At 43.6% G+C, this 16,992-nt stretch overlaps 1 protein-coding gene across 2 annotated transcripts in view; it reads right to left on the bottom strand.

Moving 5' to 3' along the window:
- Positions 1 to 3,665, bottom strand: part of LOC129335960 (solute carrier organic anion transporter family member 1A2-like) — a 47,773-nt gene extending 44,108 nt beyond the window's left edge. For both annotated transcript variants that reach the window (XM_054988874.1, XM_054988873.1), the window contains exon 1: positions 3,529 to 3,665. The gene's annotated coding sequence lies outside the window, so the exon portion shown is untranslated. The remainder of the gene's footprint in view (positions 1 to 3,528) is intronic.
- Positions 3,666 to 16,992: the final 13,327 nt, after the last annotated feature.

Genomic DNA, 16,992 nt, shown 5'->3' with positions numbered 1-16,992 from the left:
TTTGCCTTCATTAATGCTGTTTTTATTGCTTTTAGTCTGACCTGAAGAACTGCATTAATGGAAGTGATTTCGCTCCCTTCAGCTTCCTCTCTATAAGTCCATGTAGCTATTGCTCCATATGTTTTATTTATTTATTTATTGAAATGATTTGTATGCCACCTTTCTAACCAAAACAGGGACCCCCCAAGACAGCAAAACATTAGAAATACTACCAAACAATTTAAAACAACTCTTAAAAACAATTTTAATGTAAAACAACATTTAAAACAGTATTTAAAAACAGTTCAATAAAAACACATATAAACACAGAGGGAAAAGGCACCCTTGGCAACCACAGCCACCTGTTTATCCAACAAGAGGCCTCGTTCCAGGAGCACTCCCAAGGTATGAAACTGCTCCTTGGGCGGAGGACGGGTGAAGAAGCTGACAGCCTGGATAAAAGCGGGAGAAGGCTGTTCCCTTAAACTTCTACTCGTAAAGCGTCTGAAGTCTTTCAAAGAGTAGCCTTTTTATTCTCCCTAATCGGAACAGGAATAGCCTGGTGGATAGCCATCCCTTTATTATGTCTTACTAAGAACCTCCTAGTGGAGGCCTACAGTAACCTAATCATCCTGTTGTTTATCAAGGATTACGTTAACTTCAAGGAATCTAGGATCACTTTTGTTCCTGCAAGCTTCAGGATATAACCCGATGACTGGATAATGTGATTTATCTGTTATCTGTCAGCTCCATTCGATGTTTGTTTTGCGGTTTGTTAGCTCTCTTTATTGTTCTTTACTTATTCATTTAAAAATTAAAGTCATTTTCAGTGAAATCCTAAGCAGAGTTACTCCAGTCTAAGTCCATTGGGCTTAGATTGGAGTAACTCTGTTTAGGGTTTTACTGTTAATGTAGTAATGTTCTTAATCTTGTGTGATGAATAAGGTGACACATGGGTCACACAACTGCAGGAATCAACTTCTCTATTGTTGAAAAGGACTGCTGTGGGGACAGGGAAACCTGGTAGATCTGTAATCCTTGTGCAAGCAGATTGCTGGATCCAACCCAGGGGCATTCAATGATACTCGCAGCAAATTTAAGGTGGAGAAAATAAATTGCTTCTTCCCACAATGGAGAATCAATGGAATGGAATTCACTGCCGCAAGATATAGCTGATGTCTTAAAGAGCGGGACCACAAGTGACACCTGACACAGGTTGGACACTAGTCAGCTTCCCTCAAGTTTTGATGGGAAATGTAGGCATCCTGGTCTCGCAGCTTGGCTCTCCGACTGCTGTCCAATGGACTTTTCAACTGTCACTTGTCCAACATTCCGCCAAGCTGCCTACATTTCCCGCCAAAACTTGAGGGAAGCTGACAAGTGTCCAATCTGTGTCAGGCGTCACTTGGTGATAAAAGGAGCTTTGAAAAGTTCATGGAGGACAGGTCTACCAGAGGGTCTATCAGTTAGAGAAAACGTCCATATTTAAAGGCCGTGTACCTAGCGGAAACTATCAACAGGGAGAGCTGCTTCTCTTATGTCCTGATGTGAGCTTCCAAGAAGCTACTGGAGGGCCACTCTGAGAGACGTGTAAGTGAAAAGATCGACCCTCAGTCTGATTCCACTTGTCACATATTTTGGGGTCCTTGAGACAGAAAATACAATTCTATGCCGTAATTAATATGCATAATGAAAAACTGCCGTTCCATTGTCCCTCAAGACCCGCCACTGCAGCCGGGCAGCCCCACTCATTAAATCTCTATTAAACAGGCAGTACGTTTTCCTTAGGGTTGCCAGCCTCCGGGTGGTGGCTGGAGATCTCCTGGAATTACTTATTATTTTATTTATTTATTTTATTCGATTTATACCCCGCTCTCCCCACGGATGGGCTCAGGGCGGCTAACGACATTAAAAAATACATTAAAATCACAAAAACATAAACTCAATAATAATTTTTTAAAAATCATTAAAATAGTCCAGGAGCAGGCTATTTAAACAAATATTGGGAAATAAATTACAACTGATCTCCAGGCCACAGAGATCGGTTTACCTGGAGAAAATGGTTGCTTTGGAGGGTAGACTATATGGAATTATACCATGCTAAAGTCCTTTCCCTCCCCAAGCCCCACTTTCTCCAGGCTTCACTGCCCCCCCACCCCAAATCTCCAGGAATTTCCCAGCTTGGAGCCGGCAACCCTAATTTTTCTCCAGGCCAGCAGGCAACCTTAGGGGCAGCCGTGTTACAGCGTGATCCTCTGCAGTGACTCCAATTCGATCCCATTGATTTCAATGAACTTAGACTGCTGCAATTCTGCACAGGAGAACTGGGCTGTTAGTCTGTGGCGGCAGTCAAAAACGCGCGGCATCTTAAGGATGAAAAGATTTATCAAAGCAAACAGCTTTAGATCTTCATGAGCTGTAGGAAATGGATTCCCAATTTGCAGATTATATACATACCGTAGATGGAAAGAAAAAAATGTGAATGACAAGAGGTACATTTCAGCTAGCTACATATTTCTGTGGACAAAATCCACTGCTCACCTGACTATGTGGATCCTCTGTTTCAAAAAATCTGTTAAAGAGCAATGCGATTCCTTTTAGTTTTTAGTAAAGCAACAAGAGAACGGCCATGGTTGTTGTGGATTTTCCGGGCTGTATAGCCATGGTCTTGGCATACAATGCCAAGACCACGGCTATACAGCCCGGAAAATCCACAACAACCATCGTTCTCTGGCCGTGAAAGCGAGAAGGGCCGTTTCCCAGCAACTGATATTCAAAGGTATACTACCTATGACTATGGAGGTTCTATTTAACTATTATGGCTCTTAGCTGCTGATAGCCCCAGCCTTTGTAAATTTGTCTTTAAAGAGGGCTTGCACATTCTTACCCCAGCTGGACTCAGCCTAACATGTTTAAAAAAATCTAATTTTTCTTCTTTTATAATTCTTGTTGTGACCATGAAGTGACAGAAGAACAAGAACTCTGACATAACAAACACAGGGTTGAAAAGAAACTCTGCAAATTTTAAGAAAGTTTATGATGAGCAAGTTACAATAAATGATTGTGTGTGTGTGTGTGTGTGTGTGTGTGTGTGTGTGTGTGTGTGTGTGTGTGCCATCAAGTCAGAATTGACATATGGCAAGCCCAACAAGAGGCTTTCAAGGCAAGTAAAAAAGCAGAGGTGGTTTTCTATTGCCTTCTTCTGCAGAGTCTTCTTTGGTGGTTGCTCATCCAAGTACTACTAACGCTGCTTAGCTTCTGAGATGTGATGATACTGGGCTATACCATGCCACCTTCCCTCCACAATAAATAATTAGCTAACTTAAATAAATAAAGACACCCAAAGGATCACATTGTTTACCCATCTAATTTTATACCCATTTTTGTAGACTTAAAAAGAGCCAGCTACATTGTAAGCAATCCCAAAACAAAACTTCATTTATATATATAATTATATACAGCTGAGATGTTTCTCCAAATAATAAATCCTTTTCTCTCTAGGGGAAAGCACAAATGATTGAGACAAAGAAAGATCAAAAGGGAACTTACTTCTGCTATTCAGTCTGCTAGCGTGCTAGTCAATGTTGCTTGTTCGAGTCGGGGCAGCCAGCCAGGTTAACTTCAATGCCCGGGACCTGCCTCCTTTGAAAGGTGGAGATTACTCTATTGCATTGCAAAACTTGCGTTCACCTAGTTTCACTCACTTCTGAACTTCTCCACAGTCACTGAAGCAGAAGTGTTATTCTTTCTTTCTTTCTTTCTTTCTTTCTTTCTTTCTTTCTTTCTTTCTTTCTTTCTTTCTTTCTTTCTTTCTTTCTTTCTTTCTTTCTTTCTTTCTTTCTTTCTTTCTTTCTTTTGACCCTTAGATTTCTTGGGGTTTTGTTCAAGTCCCTTAGGCTCACTTGTTCAGGCTAGGGTCTGAGTCTTCCAAAGAATCCATCTGTTAGGGTAGGTTTCTTTAGCAAATCAAAGACAAACAAAACAACTTCAGTCTCAAAGCTTTCTGCGTTCAGATGCCGCTGATGAAGTGAGGTCTGACTCACAAAAGCTTAAGTGGCAGTAAGTGTTGTTAGTCTTTAAGGAGCCACTGGATTCCTGTTTATTTTCTTCATTCCAGTGGTGATTGCTAATTGAAAGATGTTCAGAAGTGATTCTTGATGATCACATTATGAAACCCATAGCAACTGGATTAAATGCAACATGCCTGCAGGAACACTTAACCCTCTGGGAGACTCAGCCATGAACTTTATGAAGGATCTAACCCAGGTATGGCTGGAAACTGGCCAGAGAGGAAGGGGGCAGGGATGGGGGGGGGGAGGAAATGATGTTGCACTGTGCTCTAGTATTTGGACAACCATAAAGTAATATCTAAATTCCAGAGCGTTGCACTGATGTCATGACTCATGACATCACTTCCGGGTATTCACTGGTAGTGACATCATATCACCAGTGCAACACACTTGAGAAAAAAAAGTCCCCAGCTCAATGGACCAGCAAGCAAGGGACCAGCAAGGGAGAGACCAGGAGGATACCTGGTGGATAAACCCCGGGATACTCAATCACTGGCTCTGGAGCCACATACGGCTTTTTGACATGCCACCTGCAGCTCTTCTGAGCACTCTCCCCCAATCTGGCACTTCAACCATGTTCCAGGAATGTGGCCAAGGCCATTTCCCAGTAAGATGGGTGGGTCGCAGGTGGTTCCCACCTTGAAACACTGGAGGGCAGGAGAGCTGTGAGTGACCCTCAGTGGTGGGTCTTGTGCCAGACTTAGAAGTAAAGGGCCATCCACTCCAACAAACCTCACACCCTTCTCTTCATCCCAGCTGCCAGGAGGAGAGCCACAGAGAAGAACATAAAATAGTGTGGCCATAGGTCTGCTTACCAATTGCCTGCTTATGGTGGGCAAGCTCCTGGGGATTTGATCTGTTGCCTGCTGCCACTCCGAGGTGTGTTGAGAGAAAAATAAAGAAAAAAGCTCCAGCCTAATTGCTGGCAAGTGGCAATGATAGCTCTAGGAATCACAATAGAGTTTTCCCACAGAGCTGCAGTGATTTGAAGAGCTACCATTGTCACTTCCAGGTTGTAGCCAGAAGTGATGTCGTTGGATTCACTGATATAATTGGCATTACCCCCTTCCCATCTCTGCCCCCAACCTTCCCACTGGTTGCCAGGCTCCACCTGCAGCCCTAGCCATAGGGTTGCCAGCTCCTGGTTGGGAAATTCCTGGAGATTGGGGGGGGGGGTAGTGTGGAGAGGGGGGGCGTATGGGAGGGAGAGGGGCTTCAACTGGCTATAATGCCATAGAGTCCACCTTCCAAGACAGCCATTTTCTCCGGGGGAAGTGATCTCTGTCACCAGGAGATCAGTTGTAATTCCAGGAGATCTCCAGCCACCAACTGGAGGTTGGCAACCCTAGCCATATGCCACCACCACCAGCAGGCTCTTCCTGCCACTGCTCTTTGTAACCAGAAGTGATTTCAGTGCATTGTCAGGGACACTTTAGCCATTTGTGGGGCATGATCATGTCACTGGCGATGCTGGTGGCAACCCTAGAGTGAAACCACCACAAGGACATCCACCCAGGAAAAGAGCAAGCTCACCCCGGTGTGTGTGTGTGTGTGGGGGGGGGGGTGATTTAACTTCCCTTTCTCCGTAGCCAGCTTGCTCTCTTCTGGGCACCTTGGCCATCTCAGTCGCTTGCCTGGGCTATTGTGCCTCATGCTGAGGAGAGAGCAGAAAGGCAGAGAGGAAAGCCCTTCCCCTCACTTCAGATACCGGCTAAAGTAGTGGGGAGAGATAAACCCTACATGCTCAGAGATACTCTGGTAATTTGAAAGGTTATAGTTATATATTTAATATTACTAGTTATTTTATATTATTGTGTTTGGTCGGGGGGGGGGCACACAGGGTATGTAGATGTGGTTCTTTTGGTTGGTAGAAAATGTGAATGTGGTTTTCCTCAAGCTGAGGAGTGAGTACCGCTGAATATCGCTGCTCTAACCCTGTAGTTCTTTACAAACAGGTGAATTGCAGTGCCATCCTAACAGAGTTAGGCCCTTTCAAGCCCACTGAAGTCCATGAGCTTAGAAGGTCTGTTAGGATGGCACTCTTAGCCACATGCATATTAGGAGAAACTAACGTAAATAAATATTGCCTGTTGATACCATCATGTTTTGAAGGATGTGAGCTTGTGTGTGACCAGATTAAATTGCACCATGGATAAGAACAAGGTGTAGCCTTCTTGCTCTATTATCTTTACACGTGCCAAGAGATTTTTGAAGAGATTGCAATGTTCGGGCGTGCCATAGGTGTGGACATTTCTTTGAAGGCACCTTTGTACACATTAAGCCACATCTGCCCCGAAAGCCCTGCCTCAATAAGGCTGGCAAAAGATCACTCTGCTGCAGTCAACCCCACAGTGGAAACAGAGAGCCTTGGTAGACTCCAGATATACCCAAGAAAGGAACCAGACATGGACAAGGTTGAGGCCAGGTGCCTTCATGAATCTCCATGAACATGAATTGAGCCTAGGGAATCCCAGAGCGGGGAAGTAGGTTCAAGATTTTTTTTCTGAGTTACTTTCAGAAACCAGTAAATTGTCCTACCAAGATTCCTCCTCTTAATCTTTGAGATAGGCTTGGCAGGTTCCCTTACCCTCCCAGCAGGAGGAGGGGTGTACCTGTCGGCTGGCACTTACCTTGCTGAAACTTCTTCACGTGTGCCCAAAGCACACGCATAGTCCTGGCAGGCATGATGACATCACTTCCGGAAGTGATGTCATTGGTGCCTGAGGGAGCGCAGCTGCTGCGTGGCGGCCTCCCAGATCTGCTACCTGGGCCTTTCCCCGCCGCCAGCCAGGTGAGTGGCAGCAGGGAGCAATGGCTGGGAGTAGGGGGTCCTCCGAACCAGCAGAATGCTGATTCACAGCCCAACAACTTAAATGCTATGCCATAGCAGCTTTTGGCAACATGTTCAAAACAGCCACCTTCAGAATGTTGTCTTGTCTCTGATCTCCAGTGCCATCTGGACATGCTCACATAAGATGTCCTAGACTGATTGTACAAAACCACAATGGGAATTTTCATACCACATAACTTCCATAAAAATAAATGGCTGGTTTTCTCCAAGGATACAACCTGTGCAAGAAATCCTCAATGTTATACATGGGGTTGCCAACCTCCAGGTGGAGGCGGCTGGCATTCTCTTGGAATTACAACTGCTATCCAGAAGACAGAGACCAGACCCTCTAGAACAAATGGCTGATTTGGAGGGTGGACTTTACTGCATTAAACCCCACTGAGTTTCCTCCCTGCCACAGACTCCTCTATCCCCAGGTTCTACCCCTTAAAATCTCCAGGAATTTTCCTGGCTTATAGTTGGCAACTCTAATTATACACCTATCTGAACAATCAAAAGAAAATGTTAAAGGTATGTTTTCCTGAAGATGATCGATCGATCAATTGATTACTGGTGTGAAACCTGAATATGATTGGGGGGCATGATATAATGGACATTTTAAACAGATATTTTGGAACGTTGGCCTACCCTGACTGATGAGACAAAATTATTTAGATTCTGTGAAAAATCAAATGTTCAGGCTTTATTATAACAAGATTCTATTTACTTATTACTGTTTATCTATCTATTTCTTGCCCTTCCTTCAAGGAGCTCAGGTGCCAGAAATGGTTCTCCACCTCCAATGTGACCGACACAACAACCCTGTGAGGTAGGCTGGGCTAAGGGTGAGTGACTGGCCCAAGGTCACCCAGGCCTCAGTCCCACATACCACACTTCCCTGCCTTTAATTTTAACTGTGGATCCAAAATAAACAGCAGGCGTTAATGCAAAGCCACTGTTAATAATTGGACTGTACTGTACAAAATGTTATAAATGAGTGACAAATCCTAGAGGAATAGCCCTGTTAGCCTGAAGTATCTAAAACAGCAAAAATTTTATGGGCTGTTCCTGTGCAATCTCGTTGGGCTTAGATTTGAATAACTCTTTTTAAAATTATTTATAGCTCATTTTTCTCCCTGATGGGGACCCAAAGCAGCTTTTTATATTGTTTTCTCCTCTTCTGCTTAATCCTCACAACAACCACCCTGCGAGGTACGCTAGACTGGGACAGGGTTGCCAGCTCCAGCTTCATTCCTGAAGATTTAGGAATGGTGCCGTGGAAGGGCAGCGTTTCAGGAAGGGAGAGACCTCAGAGGGGATGTGATGCCATACAGCCCAGCCTCTAAACCTGCCATTTCCTCTGAGAGGAACTGATCTCTGTCATCTAGAGATTGGTTGTTATTCCAGGGGAGCCCCAGGCCCAGCCTTGAGGTTGGTAACCCCAGGCTGAGAGAGCGGGGACTGACTCAATGTCACTCAGTGAGCTTCCATGGCAGAGTGGGAATTTGAACCCAGGTCTCCGACATGCTAGTCTGATTCTTTAACCGCTATGTCATGGCATCTCTCTGCATAAGATTGTAATGTAACTCATTTACAGCGGCATAAACAGTTCTGAGCAGAGCCTTGAAGTAATTCACTCCGTCTGTGGATTATTACCCACACACAAGACTACAAACAGAAGGAGAGGCAGAGTGATTGCAGAGAAAGGCTAAAGGAGAGACAATCCAATAAACAGACAGTTGCCTTTCCATTCAATTTCATGTTCGCCTCCCCAAAGGCTATGCCAGTTTCACCTCCCCGAAATTGAAACCCTCTGAGAAGCGATCTCTGCCAGCATTGTGTAGAGAGGTGAAATTAACAGAGCCTTCGGCTTTGTGTTTTTAAACTAGGCTTCCCAGCTAACATTGTGTCTCCCTACACTTGAGCATCCTCGTATAAGACGTCTCAAGTAGACAAACACGACTCAACATTATCCCCTCTGATAGGGCATGAACCACGGACTCCCAAATACTGATGAACTGGTAGAGGAAGATAAATGATAACCATCAGTTTGGTGCAATGGTTTACGAAGTCAGGCTAGAATCCGGGAGATCATCTTTCAGATCCCAGCTCTGCCGTGGATGTTTGCTGGGTTTCAGTCACATATTCTCAGTCGTACCAACATCACAGGGTTGTCGCGAGGGTTAAATGACGGAGCAGAGAACAATATTGTATTATTGTTATTTTCATTTATACTCCACCATTCTTGCTGGGACTGAAGGAGGATTACAAGTACAATCAAAACTTTTCAATCGATCATTGAATGAAAGCCGGAGCGGTGTAGTCATTAGATCGTCAAACAAAGATCTGGGAGAACCCGGTTCGAATCCCCACTCTGCCAGAGAATCTTGCTGGGCGCCTTTGACTAGTCACACCCTCTCACCTAACCTACCTCACTGGATTGGGAGGAAAAATGGAGGAGAGGAGAATGCTGTAGGCCACCTTGAGTCCCCGCCGGGAGAAAGGTGGGGTGCAAATGAAGCAAGTAAATAAATAAATAAATTGCAAAATAGGACAACATCAGTAAGTCAGCAAAGGGGGTACGAAATGTGATAAGAGCAAAGATTGCTAGTAAAACACAATAATGCAGTTGGCTGGGAGTGTAGGATGAAAAAGGACAACACAAGAAAACATATCGGTTTAAGATGACAAGACCATGAATGTAGGAAAAGCTGTATCCCCACTCAAAGTCACCTCCATAGCTGATTCATTACACTGCAAGTTTACTCCCTGTCAGGGGTCATTTTGTAGAAAAAGAGCTGGAGGAACTCATTAGCATAACTGATTTACATATGCCATGCCCCTTGACATCACCAGAAGTGTGTCATTAGCATAACTGATTTGCATATGCCACACCCCCTGACATAACCTATCCTGGCCGTTTTGGACCCAATCCTGGCCATAAAGGGCTGAAATTCGGCCCAAAATGGCAAAAAGGAGCTGAAAAGGGCCCAAAATGGTCAGGATTGGGCCACTGCTGAATGGGAGAGTGATCCGCCACCTGTCAGAGGCCCGATCTGGGCCATTTCAGCCCCAATCCAAGCTGAAACGGACCCAAAATGGCTGAGAGTCAGGTGGGCGGGGCTACCTGACATGTGACCTCTTTGAGGAACTGCCGGAACAGCATTCCTGCGTGTTCCCCCTCGAAATTAGCCCTGCTTCCTCTACAAGAATGCTCTCCTCATCTTAAGGTTGCCCACTCTGGGTTGGGAAATTTCTGGAGATAAGTGGGTGGAGCCTGGGGAGAATGGGATTGTGGGAGGGAGGGACTTTAGCAGGGTGTCTTGCCATAGCAACCAGCTTCCAAAGCAGCCATTTTCTCCAGAGGAACTGATCTCAGTAGACTGGAGATGAGTTTCAGTTGGGCAGTCATCAGGCTTCCATCCTCCAGATATGGCCTGGAGTTCTCCAAGAATTACAACCTATCTGCAAATGATAGAAACCAGTTCCCTTGGAGGAAATGGCAGATTTGGAGGCTGAACTCTTTGGCATCACATCTCTGCTGAAGACCCCCCCCCTCCCAACTCCACCCTTCTTTGGTTCCATCCCCAAATCTCCAGAACATTCCCCAGTTAAAACTGGCAACCCTAATAGCTGCGTTGGCCTACAGTAGAACAGCAAGCTTTGAGTACAGTAGGACCTTAAAGACCCACAAGATTTTCTAGGGTGTAAGCTTTCGAGAGTCGAAACTCAAAAATTTATCTCCTGGAAGTCTTGTTGGTCTTTAAGGTTCTGTGGACTCAAATCTTGGAGAATTTCTGGGAGGTTTTCAGGCCCCACCTGGAGTCGGGCGACTTTACCTGAACTCCTTGGAAGAAGGTTGGGATTAAAATATAGTGGACAAATAAATAGTAAATAGGATTTAAAGACTCCCAAAGCTCTTAATCAGCCTCAATGTTAAACCAAAGGGGAGGGAGTAGAGATGGTGGGAAAACCCCATCTGTCCTTAGATTGCTAGTCTTCAGAGGAAGTATTACAAAGATTTTATGAAGCTCAGCCATGCTAAATGCCAGAAAAGATTTCAGACTGTAATCTGGGAGCTTTGGGACAGTTTGAATGGCGTTAACTGAATTTTCATATTTCCTGTGCTGCTGCTGGAAGACCCCTGTATTTCCTAGCGGGAGGGGCTTTTCCATCACACCAAAGAATAGATTTTTGTCTTCCCCCTCCCCGCAATTTTTCTCCCTTGTTTGTTTTCTTTAATATCCACAGTATCATGACATTCTCATTAACCAATGACATTTTGGCTGGTGCTAAATAAAAGTTAGGCTACTTTTGAATTTGTTCCAACCAGCCAGCATGTCTGACTTCACTTTTTGACAGACATTAGTCTTGCGTTAACTTTCCACCGTGGTTAAACTAATGTCATACCAAACTAGTTATTGGTTAACCCCTCCCCTCCCCCTGAAACACAATGTAATTTAAAGGACTGGCAAACAGTATCCATTTGAAAACATTATATTACCTCCATTAGTGTACACACAGTTCCACAACTGGAACGACTTTATTTAAGAATGTTGACAAAGCAGTTTCATTTGGGTGTTACATCAACAGAGATGCTATATCTGTGCATTTGCCACTCCAGAGCACGAGGCTTTTGTTTCACTCACTTATTTTATTCTCCTGCAAATGGACCTTGAGCTTGTTTGGAGATGCAACCAAGGGAGAACAGCTATCGTATACCCTTGACCGAAGAACGGTACACTTCTATCTAGAATGCTTCCCCTGAGCACACAGCTTCAGGAGGGACGCACATGGAGCAGTTAGAGCGGAAGGGGCACCCACCTAGCCAGCCAGCGAAAGTGGTTTCAGATCAACAGAGATGCTAAATCTGTGCATTTGTCACTCCAAAGCATAAAGCTCTTGTTTCCACGACTTATTTTGTTTATTTATTTAAAACTTTTCCTTCCAGGCCTCTGAAGCTGTGAAACAAGCTGGTGTTATTCCCATATTGCAGATGTAAAGCTGAGGGAACTGCAGCTTGTCAAAGCTAACCAGTGAGTCCGCAGGGATACAAGAATTTGAATCACGGCCTTCCCAAATCACACACAGCCGGCTCTTTAGATAGCCAGGACAAAATAAAGTGTGCTTGAAATGGCAAAACCTGATTCAATCAATTTTGAACCAAGGTCAGCTAGCAAACAGAAAGTACTGGACGCTTCATTTATCCAGTCAACAAATCTTGAATAAACTTATGCCCCAAACCAATATCTCAAGTTTCTATAAGTAGTTCATTTGCATTTCAGTCTGTGGGATTGAATTCTAAACCAGGACACCACTGCTTCAAATGAGACTCAGTGAGGTATAGAGATTAAAGTGCTGGCACAGTCTACAAGACCCAGGTGCGAATTCCTGCTCTTCCATGGAAGCTTGCTGGGTGACATTGGGTAACGGTGACGGTGGACATTGGAGATGGTGAAAAGGTGATCGTCTAGATTATGTGCTGCTATGCTTCTTGTTTCTATATTTATATAGATGTGGTGTTTTAAACTGTGGTATGTAGTATTCTATGGTTTTAATGGTAATAATGGTTTGAACTGTGTAATGTGTTTTAAGCCTTGTTGTGATCTGCCCTGAGCCCGCTGGTGTGGGGAGGACGGAGTATAAATTGAATAAATTAAATTAAAATTAAACTAACATTGTCACATACTCGCAGCCTAAACTACTTCACAGGATAAAACATGGGGATAAAATGAAGTAGAACAATGTAAGCTGGCTTGAGTTCTCCCATTTGGCAGAAAGGCAAGGTACAAATGAAGTAAATAAACAAATGAGTGAATAAATCTAGTTTTTGCCACAAACATATTCTGTGCGCTATATTGCCTATAAATCACGGCTGGCCAGTGTTCCCACTTGCGACTGATGAAGAACACTGAAGCATGGCATCAGCAGCTCAGCATTCATAACTGGATAGTACCTCTGAGCATGTGCAGAATGCTTTCACCTCACCACTGAGCAACTACAGTCTCCTTTTCCTCCACAGATTATCTGGATCCCCCAATCCCAATCAGATGTGAGGTGAAAGTTTCACCTCAGTTCCCACATTTGTGGTGGCGTATTCAGATTGGGACCGTGGCATGCAAACACAAGCTTCAGTCACATCTTGTGCCATTTCATGTAATTTATACAGCCCTGGGGGCACTATTTCCCCATTGGGGAAACCACTGTGGGGAAACCACTGTCCCATCAGGGAAACCACTGTGGTTTTCCTCAACGGGGCAAATACCCCGTCTTCAATCATTTTGGATCTGAAAAACTGTGGGTTGAGGGGCTGAAGCCACTTCTTTCTACATACTGTAGCCCTGATCTGAATCAAGGACCATGCAGACAGGATTTCAGGGGAACCCACAATTTCCCTCTGACTGAAAGATTGAGCAAGAGATAATAGGCAAATTTTGTATGCAGGAAAACTCCCTCCCTCACAGATTAAAAAGCTTGCATGCCTCTCGTGAAAAATTATCCACAGATTTTACCAGCAAACTATAAGGAGGGGACATACTAAAATCCACTTCACAAAAATAAGTTTCTTTTCTGCCACCCCCTTCCACATAGACACAGCCACATCCTGTTGTTATAGGCAAGCTCTTTTTAGAAGTGTTGTTAAAAGAAGTTCTCTTAATTCCTCTTTACCCAATGTCTCCCTGATATCCAGCCATCCATTTCTTTCCCACTTTTTTGGAATCTGGAGTCAGTTTCTAATAATCTCTGCTTTGATTAAAGAGAATTTCAAAGAGAAGAGCAGCAGGAATGGAGATGATACAAAATTTCGAAATTTTGCTCTGAGAATCTCAGAGGCAGGCAACGTCTTCCCAAACCTTTCTATCCTCCTGCAGGTGCACCACCCTGTGGTGCATAACATAAAACAAGTGTAAGGGCTAAAGGTACAAAAAGATGCACTGATTTCTTTCCAAAGAGAAATCAAAGAGAACCACAAGAGAAATCCCTCTTCTGAAAGAGAAAAAATAGGAAAAAATAAGATACATTCATTATCTAGCAAAGTGAATTTTTGAAAAGAAATTCCCCTTTCCATAATAATGTTACTTTTTAGTCTGCTTTGCTCCCTCCTCAATCTTTCTTTCTTTCTTTCTTTCTTTCTTTCTTTCTTTCTTTCTTTCTTTCTTTCTTTCTTTCTTTCTTTCTTTCTTTCTTTCTTTCTTTCTTTCTTTCTTTCTTTCTTTCTTTCTTTCTCTTCCTTCCTTCCTTCCTTCCTTCCTTCCACCTCACCATGGCTTAGCCAAAAAGTCTGTTTTCAATAGCAGGGCTGAGAAAAGAAATGCAAAGAAGACTACTTCCGAAAAAGTACAGAATGCCTTCAATAAATCTGTGAAGATCTGCTGCCTCCTGTCTCCTGCAGGAAGGGATTGACAACTTTCAAGTGCAAGAGTGGAACCTATAGTCTCTTTCTTTTTCACCTCCCAAATTCATTTGTGGCTGGCTATTTGGCTTCCTACCCCCTTACCCGCCTGATAGCACCAAAGATAGCTTTGAAAACATAAAACTTACCTACAAAATGGAAGAAAGCACATTTTGTGTCTTGCTGGTCTATGTGGCTAAAAAGGAAGAGAAAAGTCCTCCTGACCCTTTCAGTGAGTGATTCCGCACACGCGGGATAATGCACTTCCAATCCTCTTTATAGATCATTTGGAATGGATTTTTTTGTGTGCGGAAGAAAAAATCCACCTCAAATGATGGATAAAGTGCATTGAAAGTGCATTATCCAACATGTGTGGAATCAGCCAGTGAGCAAGAGCAGGAACCAGCCAAGAGCAAAAGGATGCCATTTATTTTCAACATAAAAGCTCTTGGCGGGGGGGAGGGGGAGACTCAAAGAGGGGAAATGAGCAAATGCCTAAGCAATTCATTTTATGCCTATTTCTTTCTCTTGAGATGTTGGACAGATAGAGGATCAAGATTTATAATTTCCATGTTACCAACCGTAAGTACAGTGTGCATCTCAAAAGCAGAGGACTATTCATACTGAATATAGTGTAATGTTTGTTTAGCAATTTAGATTTGCTCTCAATATCTCATCAGTGAGATATCAGGATGTAGTCAGGCATCCATTCATCATACCGGGAAGGAGGGATTTGGGGTCTGTTATTTATCTTGGTTTAAATTGGAAATGTTTTAAAATCATTATTGTTGTTGGAAGAGGAAGATTCCGTGCTGTCTCTCTCCTCAGGTTTCAGAGGGGGACTAACCAAAGAGTTAGAAAGATAGAGAGGTCAGGTCACTCTGTTTTCTGTTTACTATTGTTTACTGCTGCTCTGACTGTCCTTTAATGTGCAGATTGCTATTCTCAGGATTTCTTCCTCCTGACTTCCTCCCTCTCACTTCTTCTCTTCCTGGCTTTGTTCCAGGCAACACCTCTCTCCTTCTCCTCCCTCGGTCTTGGCAGCATGGATGCAGGCCTTGCCCTGCAATCCATGTCCATCCTTAGATTAGATAGGTAGTTAGAATCTGTCTCTCCTCCTTTCCTATCAGTGTGTGGAGTTCCTGCAATAAAGAACTCTTATTTCTTTTCCAAATATAAACCAAGTGTATGCTTTTATTATTTTCATTCCTGCACACACACCAGCCAGCAGAATGAGCTCACAGCCACCTATAATCATGCTTCCTATGCCTAACGATAGATTCTGCTAATGGCCCAAACATGGAATCCTTTAATTTTCTGGCGCCTACATAATGATTTATTTATCATTTGTAAGCCACCTCAAACCACGTGGAAAGGCAGGATGTAAATATTTAAACAAACAAACAAACAAACAAATCCCACTTAGCTAATACTTCCTTTCCTAAAGAACATTAGTTCTGAATTTCAGTTGATAATTGTTTTCCTTTGGATTCCTGTGAACTGATAAGAATTTTAAAAAATTGGCTAAAAATCTGGACAAAATTATAACCAAAAAATCTCATTAAAATATTTTCAATGTTGCTACTACTACAGCTTTAAATCCATTTTTTTTATTTTATAATTTTTAGAAAGCTCAATCTTTCCCTCACTCTTCGAGGAACACTCTTTTATATCAATAAACTCAACACAATAGCATCTGGCCCACCGACTGTACAGACCTTTTAGCAACCAGCATCTTGTTACGTTACACGTTTATTCAGCTTTATTCTTGTTACGTTACGTTACATGTTACACGTTTATTCAGCTTTCCACAAAACTGCTCCAGAACAATCGGCCCAAGCAAAGTGCCTTGTGATTGACCTGGCCTTGCATCCTCGGCCTATCGTGATGCAATGTAAACATCTCAAATTCATTTGGACCCCACTGAATACTTGTAAACTTTGAAATGGTCCAATGGTGCATAATGCTTCTTTAAAAAAAACATGGCATTTGATCTAAGCTGTTTCTCTTCCTGCTTCTTTGCATTGTTCTCCTATTCCCAAAACTGACCTTTTGCCAGTTTTCTGTCTCAGTTGACTAGATGTACAAAATGCCACACCTGTAAACATAAAGACACATACGAAATATCTTTTGTCTGTTTTTCTTCAGGTACTTCCACAGGGCTGATAAGGATCCATCATGCACCCAATGGGGATGTAGGTCGAGGTTTACACTCTATGGTTGTTTTGAGTTTAGCAGAGTGCCCATCTCAGAGTGGGCTAGTTCAACCATTCCCACCCGGAGGGAGAGAGAGGCCTCCATGATGTCACAAAGGCCTCTAAGGCAACTGCTCACCTTCTTTTGGGAGTGGTACCTCTAAAAAAGAGTTGACTTCTTTGTGCTCCTTTAAGCCCTGCCAGCTTATGTGGAGACCTGCTAGCACAAAAGGGCTTGAAGGAACTAATAATGAGCTGCTCCCGCCTCCCAGCGGAGTCGTTGTGTATGTATAACATGGAGGGACTTGGTGAGAGGAGCTTTGTTTGTTTTGTTTTGTTTCATAGTCCACCTTTCTCACTAAGAGTCAAGCTACACAAGATGCCCGACACCTGTTGGGTTCTCACAAGTTTACCTGGTTAGTGTAATCGGCAGCAGGATGGGAGGGAAAGAGTCAGTGAGGGGAGCCCGGAGCTGCCAGATGGCTAGCAGCGGAAGAAGGAGTGCTGCCACCACCACTGCTAGAC

The sequence above is a fragment of the Eublepharis macularius genome, chromosome 9, assembly GCF_028583425.1.
Source record: "Eublepharis macularius isolate TG4126 chromosome 9, MPM_Emac_v1.0, whole genome shotgun sequence".
Taxonomy (NCBI): domain Eukaryota; kingdom Metazoa; phylum Chordata; class Lepidosauria; order Squamata; family Eublepharidae; genus Eublepharis; species Eublepharis macularius.
Note: the sequence above shows the minus strand (reverse complement) of the source record. Positions and strands in the feature narration are given on the sequence as shown.